This window comes from Danio aesculapii, chromosome 25, assembly GCF_903798145.1.
Source record: "Danio aesculapii chromosome 25, fDanAes4.1, whole genome shotgun sequence".
In the NCBI taxonomy this organism is placed as follows: Eukaryota; Metazoa; Chordata; class Actinopteri; order Cypriniformes; family Danionidae; genus Danio; species Danio aesculapii.
Window position 1 is genome coordinate 23,282,052 of NC_079459.1, and position 13,407 is coordinate 23,295,458.

Here is a 13,407-nt window from a genome sequence, read left to right on the forward strand (position 1 = left end):
CAAGATTCTCATAGAAATTAGTCAAGTTTGGTGAAGGAAAAATCATGGTTTGGAGTTACATTCAGTATGGGGGCAACAGCCTGAGGTATCAAGACATTTGTGCTACCCATTACATTACACCACAGGAGAGGGCAAGTTCTTCAGCAAGATAGCACTACTTCTCATACTTCAGCCTCCACATCAAAGTTCCTGAAAGCAAAGAAGGTCAAGGTGCTCCAGAATTGACCAGCCCAGTCACCACACATGAACATCATTGAGCATGTCTGGCATGAGGTGCAGGAGGAGGCTTTGAAGATGAATCCAAAGAATCTTAATGAACTCTGGGAGTCCTGCAAGAACGCTTTCTTTGCCATTCCAATGACTTTATTTGAGTCATTGCAGAGATGTATGAATGCAGTCCTCCAAGCTCATGGGAGTCATTCATAATATTAATTCTTTTTCCACTGCAACATGACTTTATATTCTATACAGTACATTATTTCTGTTCAGTGACAAGACCTTTGTCTAAGCACAGTCAGACCTTACTGTCCTAATTCAATAATTAAAAATCAAGACATGATCATATTTTATTTTGATAATATAAGCATAATCTAAAGGTCTTTGCCTTTCAGATAAGCCACTTCTGATGACAAAATGATCAACTAGAAGTCAAGTTATTATTTATTTTTCCTAGAACTTGGATAGGTGACTAGACTTTTGTCAGGTAGTGTACATACATTTTCTGTATGTATAAAAAAGGTAAACAATTCAATAACTATAACTGATATGCCTTTATAGACAAAAGACGATTGTTTATTGTTTTTATCTGCTCCACTCTGTGTTTAATGCACTAAAACAAAAATATTAAAGGAATTTGTGCAGAAAAACTACATTATCCATTATGTTGTGCTGAAAATTACACCAATCAGAGGGCCACAATGAACAAAGTATACAAAAATAGATCTTTAGCTCCACTCACTATTCCGAAGCACTTCAAAGGATGTAGTTCTGCAAGATGAATCACAATTATATTAAACTCATGATTAATCAATAGCTGTGACTGTTATGCACATTTTGCCAGGGAAGCATGGCTGTGTGATCAGTAGTAAATAAAAACGTACCCATCAACCAGAATGAAACCAGAACTAGGTCATTTTTGTTCTAAAGATGCAATCTACGTTTTATTGCTTGAGTTTAGCCTATATCTCTATCTGGATACGCATACAAATTGCACTGCAACAACTTTATAGTATACTACAAAGTCTATTAAGGAACTTTTTACAAAGATCAGAGAAGCTGAAGGCAGACAACAGATGCACCCAGAGAGAGAAATCCTGATCCTGACATGCTTTTACAGTCTATTAAACAGACGACAGCAGTGCCACATGCGAACGACCAGCGTTCATGAAAAAACACAAAGCATTTTTCATTAATTTGAACAAAATATAACTTTAAGCTTTGTTCATTTTATACTTCTGTGATACCCTAATATTCTCAACATTGAATGCTGTATGAATGATATTTATGTGTTTTGAAAGTTACATTACAACAAATTTTGGGCAATAACTTGGGGTTTATATTTCAAAAGTCTTTAAAATAAATATATATATATAATTATATATTTAAATATATATATATATATATATATATATATATATATATATATATATATATATATATATATATATATATATATAAATATATGTATTATATAAATATTTTATTAAGGCATTCATGAGTAAAACATCCTTTTAAAATATCCTTTTCTTCTTATATTATTTCTGTATAATCTCTGCATATTAAATTATTAAACTGTAACCAAGCAAACTTTGTTACTCCTGCACTCTACACCACCTGCTGGAAGAGAATGAATTTGCATTTTTAACCAGCCTGTCCAACCTAATCCACGGCAATTCGTAACTTTTTGATTTAGTGGCTTATTCGTATCAATTCGTACGATCTAATTCGTACAATTTAGTACGATTTGCTCATCACCCAATGGGTTTGGGGTGGGGTTGGGTGCCACGCCTCCTTTTTAAAATCATACTTTTTCGTACGACTTACCTCAAATGAAATCGTACGAATTAGCCACTAAACTGACAAAACGAAAAATACTTATGTTTTCTCATGAGATCAGACTGGCCTGTCTATGTTTTAGTTTAGTGCTAGTATGTTGTATCATTTCTCAAAGTCAGATTATGTTTTTATTTTTCACTTCATATTTTGAAATTATACAATCTATTTTAAATCACCAACTACCCAAGGAAATGTATGTTGCTTATTTGTGTGGATCATGATTAAAGTGAAGCTGTTGCCTTGAAATTATTCAGTTCAATTCACCTTTATTTGTAGTGCGCTTTTACAATGTAGATTGTGTCAAAGCAGCTTCACATAAAAGGTCATAGTAAATTGAAATAGTGTCAGTTCAGTTTTCAGTGTTTAAGTTCAGTTCAGTTAAGCTCAGTTCAGTGTGTTTGATAATCACTACTGAGAGTCCAAACACTGAAGAGCAAATTACTGCAAGTTTAGCCTGTGATAAAGCAAATTAACATTTTACTCACATACTAATTTTTCTGGTTACTAAATTCTTAAAATTGGTATCGGAATCGGCCATGTTGCTAGTAAAAAAATCATAATCAGCAATGAAAAATCATGATAAGAAGAACAAGAAGAAAAAAAAAAGCGTGGTGCACTTTTTATGTCACTGTGCAATGACTGAATCAGCTGCATATTGTGCACGAGTGTTGCTGGTGATATTGGTATTATTTTAATATTTAATAATATTTTGATATTCAGGATTTGTGAGTCATAGGGCCAGACGGAATCTGCGGACATTTTTTGCTATTTCTGCTGAGAATTTTTGTAAAAAATCTGCGGATTTCTGCGGAATTATTTTGGGAGTATCATAACTAAAACCTTAATATGTGAAATAAATAATATCTTTTGAACTTTTATTTATTGTTTAAAATGCAAATCCAATTAGATTCACTTTATTTGGTAAACAAAGCAAGTGTCTCATATAATATCTCTACTAAAAGACAGAAAATATGACTGTACCAACTGTATTGTAAATAAATCATATGAACAATTTCTTATTAGTCAATATTACTCTAATTAATAAAAAAACTGAATAAATATAGATTGACACAAATTTACACAAGTAAATAAACGGAGTTAATGATGGGCTAAAAATCTGCGGAATTCTGCAGACAACACAAACACTGCAGGCACCTCAACGAAAACCCTGCCTCTGCTTTCATTTGATTGGAGAATGAAATGCGAAGACGCGAGACTGACGTAATGTTGACCTTTTTTCAAATGTGAGCACACAGCGAACAATGTCAAAAAAAGCAGGTGGTTGAAACGTGAGGCGCGCAGGGCGCATAAACAGCGTGCAAAATGCTCGCGGCCATTAGTAAATCATTCAAAAAAGCCGCCTCTCCAGAAAATGGCTTTAAATGCTGCATAGATCGTGAGAAAGAAAGCAAGAGAGATAAAACAGTTGAGGTGAAAAAAAGTAACTTGGAAACAGCCCTACACCACTTTTAGCTAGTATTTTCCAACTCTGCGGCTGCTATAAAACAGCCAGACGGAGTCCTGGAATCATAACTCGGGCTGTTTGTGTACATAAATCGCTTAGAAGACTGAAGTGGCCAGTGTGTGGCTGCAAATCCAGTGCTGAAATCCTCCTCTCCGCTTCTTATCTCTGTGGGACACGGGATAACAGAGAGCTTCCAACCCCATCCCCGTAATGGATAGATCACCACAGCCGCACAGCTGCGGCCCCTATTTGCTATCCAAGCAGAATCCTTGACCGCCGAAGATGCCTCACAATACTGATAATGTTGTTTGTCTCCTAATTACCGTTTTCAGGAAGCAATTTGACTAGGATCTTTCAAGCGCAATCACAACAGCAATCAAACGCATTGTGTTCCGACTGTCGCGCATTGGTCGAAAGCCCTCATGGATGCTTCAGAAAACAAAAAGAGAGCTGTTTATTAGGACTCTTGAGAGGGAGAAAAAGCACATCCTGATATGCTGCTGAAGTACAGTAGGCTGCAGAGATGGCAGAATTTGCTGAACGGAGCTGTCAGTGTACGTCAAGTTGAAAGCTGAGGTGGATTTCCTGTCTTTTGACATCTCCTCTAGCCCTAATCCTAGCCTTCAGAAGGGAGCTGAAAAGAATTTCTCATGATAAGAAGCCTGTTTCATATCAAAACATCATCAGGACTCAAAGCTGAAAATATTCTGAAATGGGAACGTGCTGATAAAACCACAGGACACTGAGTGGTCGGGCTGCCTTTTAAAGATGCCTTTTAAAAGTCTCCTGATACTTATCAAGGAAGATACAATGGATTGTGGCTCCGGCGGCCCTGAGAAGTGTCACTAGTGGAATCGGTCTTTTCAGTTGCTATGGAGTCGCAGGTTGGAAAGCCCATGAGACCGGCAGTACCCAAGCAGTGGATGGGAGAAAACCTGAATCTGCGCATAATGTGGCGCGTCGGAATAATGCTGACCTAAAAACTCTTTTAAGAGGCACATAAATTATTGTCAAAACTCCTGGAGGATTTTAAGTTCCCGAGAGACGCCGGAGACGGTTATGCTTTGAATTTTACAAACACCATTTTTAGGGGACTTATGAGTTCTATAATAAATGAGGTGTTTTTGGCTAAATGGAATAAATGAACATTGTAATTTTCATTTATTGCATCACCTTTCTTAAAATGTGTTAATCTGCACTTTCATCTATACTTTTTAGCCATCACATATTACTGGTGGATGCACGCAACACCATTATGATATTCATTCATTCATAAAGTAAAGAAACCCGCCGCTGTTTAGCCATTTTGATCATATCAACATCTACCAATGATACACTGGATAATATGCCAATAACCAGACCATTATTTGCCTGTTTTCTTGCCTTCTTCCTTAAAACGAGTATCTTGAAAGACTGTCATATTGGCATATTGGAGGAGACAAATAGATCAGCTAACTATAAATCAGATATAATATGGCAATAAACTAGATAACAAAAATTTACAATATTTCGATGCAATTTTGATAATCAACCCTTACAAATTATACAGCAATATGCTAAACATATATAAACATATGTAGTAATATTTTTTGAAACTATTGATACCATGTTGTATAACCACAATTTTACCAAAATACCATGGTTAAGCTATGGTTAGTGCAGTAAAACCCTGGTCAATTTGTAGGTACTCACTTAAAACACTTGGGTTATTAATAGCCCAACAGGTAACCCAATGATGAGTCATTTTGGCACCAACCTGCTGTTGGGTTATTTTAATTCAATCCATTGAGTTGTTAAGGTTAACCCAACAATTTGGATAACAAAAATAACTAATTTGTTGGCTTATTTTGCTAGAAAGTGGCTTAACCACAATATAATAAATAATTATTATTGGGTTGATGTCTCCCCTGGGTCCTAAAGGTGAGAATGACAGAAGAATTTTTAAAAATGTAGAAATGAACACAGAGTTAGAGAAAGTGTTTTTATCAGTATATCGGCTATGAAGCACGCGTTTGTATCATCAACAGTGTCATCTTCTTTTCAACATTTTAAATTAATGCAAGCTCTACATTTTAAATGATTTGTATTCTTGAAATGAATTTACAACTAAAAACAATACAAATACTTTTAAATAAATTTGACTGCTAAACTGCTCCATGATGGCTATTTTATTTTGTAATATTATTATTACATAACATTACATTATTATAATAATATTATATTTGATTGTATATTAAATAATATTTAATTACGTTATAATTGTATTTGTTTAACTCTCACCAAACAAAATATGGTAGAAAACGATGTTATAGTTTATAGGTATAATTTATACTTCTAGATATTTATTGGGCCCCTAGATTTCCTGGGGCTCTAAGCAGCCACTTACCTTGCTTATTGGTTAAATTAGCCCCTGGTTAAACCTTAAATAAACTTTATAATGCAAAAACAACATTATTACTTACACATTTAATACAGCTGTTCTGTGTCAGTTAAATCAGTTGACTGTTGAAATTCAAAACTTTTAACCCAACTGCTTGAGTTATTAAATAGATAACCAAACAAAGGCTAAAAATAACCCAACAAAGCACCAAACATTTAACCTAACAGGTTGGGTTATTAATAAATAACCCAATAAAGGTTAAAAATAACCCAAAGCACTAAATATTTTAACTCAACCATTGGGTCATCCTTGCTAAATAAATATGTTGACCAAACAAACAAAAATCAGCCCCTATCTTCACAATATCTTCACCTACTATACAATGTTTTTCTAAGTACATTTGTGCATGTGCTATAATTACATAGGCTCTCTGTAATAACTGATTCTTGGTTATACAGTGATGATATATTTATGAATAATGACTGTTTCCATGGCAACACCATATAGCCGACCACTTTCCTAGCTACTTGTGTTCTGTCCTTAAGTTATTTGTTAAAGAAAGTCAATCGATATTTCACAACCAAGCATTAATCAACTGGTTAAGCAGCATCTTGAAGAATGATGTGCAGTTAAGGTGGTCACTGTTCCAAAATAAATCTCTTCAAGCTGGTTATGTCCTCCCATATATACTGGCCAATCTTCTTTCCTCTCTTTTTTTAATCAAAATTTTTGTTATTTGTACCCGCCATTTAAAAAAAAAAAAGTATAGGTTGTCAGCTTGCTAATCTGCGTCTTAGCCTGAAGTACTTAGCACCAAAAAGTTTGTAGCGAAATGGTTAGTTGAATAAACGACCGTTTTTCAAAATTTTCGGATATGGTATACATATATAGATATTTTTAAGACTTATATTGATAATATTATTCCATGTCTTCTCGGAAGTCTAAAGTTTTTGGTTTGGGGGCTTCAGAGGAACTATCAAATCTTCAAATGAACGGTCGATCTCAAAGGGGAAAATAGAATAGCCTAATTATTAAAAACCAGCTTGTTTGTGTTCCATTTATGCCTATACGTCACAAGTTTTAACTACAGAAGCAGGACAGTAGCTATTACAGAACGTGAGCTATTTGACTTAAAATACGGAGCAAGTTGCCAGGCTTGTCCGTATATTCAGCCTCACATCTCTAGCATCACCGCCTGTCAAGTAAGTCCGACAATTGAGCTACAAACTTCAGAGTTCCTTGAATTTACCGCTTTAAGTTATAAAAGCAACAATAAAACCTGCATTTTGTAATAGGGAAAGTGCAGGGATGAAAACGGACGCGTACCAGAGAGAAAACAGAGGTGTGTACTTACAACATCCAGCGCACTTTGCTCTTTCTTTGGCTCTTTATCCTTTGTCCAGAGGAATGGAAATCTCCGTAGAATCGCTCGGGTTTGTCGAGTAGTCCAAACAGAGATGGGAGTGACCCCTTCAGCACTTCTTCAGGGGAAGAGGACTGTGTATTCCGCATGTGTGGACAGTGTAAAATGCGCAACATCGACCCGAGCGCTCAGTACACGCAGGGGAGGCTGGAAACATTTGCGCTGGATTCAGGGGCTCTTCTGACCAGCGGATACAGCACTAGAGGGGTTTACTGATGCAGGCGGGGCCACAGTCCCTCACCGCACCTGCATCTGGGACAAACCCGCCTGAAATGGGGTTTTGTAGCATTTATGAGTGCTGGGAATTTATTAGCCATTTAAAAAAAATGTCTGAATTAAATGTATTATTTTATAGATTTGTACCAAAAATAACCTCTACATGATAATTTTATGTTGATTCTGAGACTGCAAAAGTCCTCAAAAACGTTCGTATTTTTAAACTTACCTTTAACAGCTGGAAGTCAAACTAGAAAAGTAGCATTTATAATAAATAGATGGATGGATGGATGGATGATTAGATAGATAGATACTATAATGGCATGATAGATAGATAGATAGATAGATAGATAGATAGATAGATAGATAGATAGATAGATAGATAGATAGATAGATAGATAGATAGATAGATAGATAGATAGATAGATAGATAGATAGATAGACAGATACTATAATGGCGTGATAGATAGATAGATAGATAGATAGATAGATAGATAGATAGATAGATAGATAGATAGATAGATAGATAGATAGATAGATAGATAGATAGATAGATAGATAGATAGATAGATAGATAGATAGATAGACAGATACTATAATGGCGTAATAGATAGATCGATAGATAGTATAATGGCGTGATAGATAGATAGATAGATAGATAGATAGATAGATAGATAGATAGATAGATAGATAGATAGATAGATAGATAGATAGATAGACAGATAGACAAATAGACAGATACTATAATGGCGTGATAGATAGATAGATAGATAGATAGATAGATAGATAAATAGATAGATAGATAGATAGATAGATAGATAGATAGATAGATAGATAGATAGATAGATAGATAGATAGATAGATAGATAGATAGATAGATAGACAGATAGACAGATAGACAGATACTATAATGGCGTAATAGATAGACAGATAGACAGATACTATAATGGCGTAATAAATAGATAGATCGATAGATAGATAGATAGTATAATGGCGTGATAGATAGATAGACAGACAGATAGACAGATAGACAGATAGACAGATAGATAGATAGATAGATAGATAGATAGATAGATAGATAGATAGATAGATAGATAGATAGATAGATAGATACTATAATGGCGTAATAGAAAGATAGATGGATAGATCGATAGATAGATCGATAGATAGTATAATGGCGTAATAGATAGATGGATAGATAGATAGCTACTATAATGGCGTGATAGATAGATAGATAGATAGATAGATAGATAGATAGATAGATAGATAGATAGATAGATAGATAGATAGATAGATAGATAGATAGATAGATAGATAGATAGATAGATAGATAGATAGATAGATAGATACTATAATGGCGTGATAGATAGATAGATAGATAGATAGATAGATAGATAGATAGATAGATAGATAGATAGATAGATAGATAGATAGATAGATAGATAGATAGATAGATACTATAATGGCGTGATAGATAGATAGATAGATAGATAGATAGATAGATAGATAGATAGATAGATAGATAGATGGATAGATGGATAGATGGATAGATGGATAGATGGATAGATAGATAGATAGATAGATAGATAGATAGATACTATAATGGCGTGATAGATAGATAGATAGATAGATAGATAGATAGATAGATAGATAGATAGATAGATAGATAGATAGATAGATAGATAGATAGATAGATAGATAGATAGATAGATAGATAGATAGATAGAATAACGGCGTAATAGATGGATGGATGGATGGATGGATAGATAGACAGATGACATGACTGATATCCGTCTCCTCTCAGCATGAATGACGCACTGCTGTGTTGGAAAGGATCAATTAGTAAAGTCTCCTGTGGTTAATCAATACGTTGAGTCAGAAAGTTTGGTATCTGCACTGTTGTACAGTGGACTATTGAGCACCACGTCCTAACCTGAGCCAAGCGCTAGAAAACTGCAATGTTCTGCACTGATAATGAATGTGCTGCATTGTGTGCGAAATAAAGGAGCAGCGAAATAAGATTTTAATAAGCATGAATAGATTTCATAATGGAACCAAGCCTGCTCCGTGTTTCCCTTTCTTCCCCTCCCTCTCTCCCATTTCTCTCCCTTTCTCTTGTTGTCTAGATGCATTAATCACTGTAACCTCCTAGATGTCTCCACCTTCATTTGTCTTTGATTTCTCCGTCAGTCAGAAGTGGGGCAGCGTCTGCAGTAATAAGTCTGGCTTCTTAACCCTCTCCTACTGTACACCCTTTATAAGCCACACCGTCCAGAACGCACAAAACTGGGTCTCGGTGATATAATTGGAAACTGAGGGTGATAGAAGACATATAAAACATACTCTAGATGGGAGCCACTTACACACCCTCATGTTGTTCCAAACCTGAATTTCACTTTTCTGCTGAACACATAAGGAGATATTTTGAAGAATGTAAGTACAACCAAAAAGTTGCATTCTGTAGTAACATAGGCTCATTCTGAAAACGTAGGCCTATATACATTTCTGGAGATCGTGAATTATGCAGCTAGAAGTACGTATGGCTGCATTTCGTCTTTGAAACTAACGCTAGAGGGCGGTATGACGCCGTTCCTTTTCAGGCTTACCAGCTGGCCACCCACCTTAAGGACGGCTTTCCTGCTGTTACCAGTTTATTCAGTGGCTCGCAGCATACGTCGGCGGACTTGAGATGGAGAGAGGAGCTGACCATGATGACGAGGTTCGAGTCTGGTTTGTTTATGTTCCATTTATGCCGTCACAGGTTTTACAAGTTTAACTACAGAAGCAGGACAGTAGCTATAACAGAACGATAGATGAAGAACGATTCCAGAAAGCAGGTAAGACAAAAACTGAATCTTAAAAAAAAAAAAACAAGTAAAAAAACAGGGTGAGAATGTGCTAAAATCTGAAAATGTGGTAAAAATCAGGCGAGGGCTTTTCTTTTTCTGGATTGCTTTTTAAAATTGTCGGTTGGGTTTAGGGAAGTGAGTGGGCGGGTCAACCTGTGCTTTTGAAATGACTATTGGTTGGGTTTAGGGAAGGAGGAGGGTGGGTCAGTTGATCAGTCAATCAGTCAGTCAGTCAGTCGAGAGCAGCCTCTGGTGGATTTACGCGAGAACAGCAGGCGGGAATGGCACTCGCGAGAGAAATTTGAGATCTTAAAAAGCGGCCTCTGGCGGATTTGCCAAAAACTGCAAAAAACATACCTCCTGCCATGTATTTGGTGCTCTCCAGAAATATATATAGGGGTAGGTTTTCAGAATGAGCCTGGATTGCATTTGGGAATGAGCAAATTGTACAAATTAATACGAATTAGCAACTAAATCAAATTCAAAGTTATGAAGTTGCAAATGGGATTTCATTGGATTAACAGTTCACACTAATGAATCACTTTTAGAGCATTTTTTTTTTACAACTGATAAATGAGAAATACATTGACAACCAATCAGAATCCACAAGAAGGTTAAAGCAACAGATGACAAAACTGCAGCATATATACTTGTAATAAACCATGCCATGTCTATAGATTGGATGACTGGATGGTTGTAGTTTGTTATTGGTTGAGCTCATGTGATTGACAGGTTGCCACACGCTCACGTCATTATACAGTGGTTAGGGTCCAGTGTCATTTTAGACCTCGTTCACTTTTGTAAATGAAAAACCATCTTAGGGTCAACATAAAACAAAAGTTGCAGTAGAAGTCTCTTCCTATTGTGGTTTTACAAGTGAAACTGCATTTCGAATGAGAAACAAAAACATGTGGAAAGGATTTTGTAAATTGGTAATTGATTGGATGGTTGAATAATGGTGGTTTGCTATTTGTTAATCTTATGTGATTGACAGGTTGCCCCGCCCTCACATTAGTGAACACATCATCAGCAAAAGCATTGAAAAGTCATCGAAACGCCATTTTTGATTAAAAATTAAGATGAATTTTTAAACAATTATGTGCACATATATAATAAATAATTTATACAGTATATTACGCGCAAAGGTATATATAATGAATAATGTTAGGGTCCAGAGTCGTTTTGAAATCCAATTACTTTTATAAATGAAAGTTAATCTTAAAGTCAGTATAAAAGCAGAAGTGAAATCCTAAAAAAAGTGAAGTCGGGACTTGATTTTATTGCAGGAATTATGGGATGGTTGAGCTTTACTATTGATTAATCTCATGTGATTGATAGGTTGCCATGGTTGCCACGCCCTTACACCAGTGAATGTATCCTCACCGAAAAGAAGTTATTGAGAAGCTATATTTGAAGCTATTTTTGATTCAATATTATGATGCCACTCATTCATTCATTTTCTTTTTGGCTTAGTCCCTTTATTAATCAGGGGTTGCCACAGCGGAATGAATCGCCAACTTATCCAGCAACCCATCACTGGGAAACACCCATACACTCCTATAAACTATACGGACAATTTAGCTTACCCAATTCACCTATACCACATGTCTTTGGACAGTGGGGAAACCGAAGCACCCGGAGGAAACCCACGCGAACATGGGGAGAACATGAAAACTCCACACAGAAATACCAACTGACCCATCCAAGGCTCCAACCAGCGACCTTCCTGATGTGTGGCGACACTGCTATCCACTGCGCCGCCCATTATGAGTCCACATTATAAATATATATATATTTTTAAATTAAGATGTGCAAAATATTAATAAACAAAATATTATTTTATAAAGAATGTTGGGAGTCCAGATTTGTTTTGGACCCCATTTCATTTTATTCATCCTAAGGTCAACATGAAAAAAGTGAAACATTAATGATGGGGGTGGGACTTGATTTTGTTCTCTGGGAATTGATTGGAGGGTTGAGGTTTACTACTATCTCATGTGATTAATAGGTTGTCCCGCCCTTACACCAGTAAACCCATGATCATTTTGGCCCCCATTTACTTTTTATGAATGAAAATTTATAATAAAGTCAACATGAAGCAATGCTGGAAAAGTAAATGGAGTTCAAATGAAAAAAGATGGAGCGGGACTTTTGTCCATTAGTAATTGATTGGATGCTTAAATAGTGGTGGTTTGCTATTGGTCAATCCCACTCAAAGGAAGTTATTATTTGGATGAAAAATAATGTTTAATATTAACATGAGACTCGGGTGGCTCAGTGGTTAGCCTGGTTCGAGAAGCCTGGTTCGAGTCCCGGCTGGGTCAGTTGGCATTCCTGTGTGGAGTTTGCATGTTCTCCCTGTGTTTGCATGGGTTTCCTCTGGGTGCTCCGGTTTCCCCCACAGTCCATAGACATGCGCTATAGGTGAATTGAATAAAAACTAAATTGGCCGTATGTGAGTGAATGAGTGTGTATGAATGTTTTCCCAGGGTTGCAGCTGGAAGGGCATCCACTGTTTAAAACCTTTACTGGATAAGTTAGCAGTTCATTTCACTGTGGCGACCCCTAATAAATAAAGGGATTAAGCCAAAAGAAAATGAATGAACATGAGACCTACTTTTCCTTTAAAGGGATGGTTCCTTCATAAACTGAAAATTCTGTCATCATTTACTCACCATTCACTTGTCACAAATCGGTTTGAGCTTTCTTATTCAGTTAAACACAAAAGAAGATATTTTGAAAAATGCTAAAAACCTGTACCCATTGTCTTCCAGTAACTGTTTTTCTACTATGGAACTCAAAGGTTTGTAACATTATTCAAAATAACTTCTTTTGAGTTCAACAGAAAAAAAAGAAACTTATAAAGCTCTGAAATCACTTGAGGGTGAGTAAACAGTGAGGGAATTTTCATTTTTGGGTGAACCATCCCATTAAATAGACAACGTTTTTAAAAAATCATGTTCTCAAACATCTCTCAGAATGTTTCTAGTTTACATGTAACAAGATGGTTCTAGAGGGA

General features: G+C 35.9%; 1 protein-coding gene across 1 annotated transcript in view; it reads right to left on the reverse strand.

The window, feature by feature from the left end:
• Nucleotides 1-7,667, reverse strand: part of shank2b (SH3 and multiple ankyrin repeat domains 2b) — a 219,762-nt gene extending 212,095 nt beyond the window's left edge. The window contains exon 1 of the mRNA XM_056451437.1: nt 7,255-7,667. The gene's annotated coding sequence lies outside the window, so the exon portion shown is untranslated. The remainder of the gene's footprint in view (nt 1-7,254) is intronic.
• Nucleotides 7,668-13,407: the final 5,740 nt, after the last annotated feature.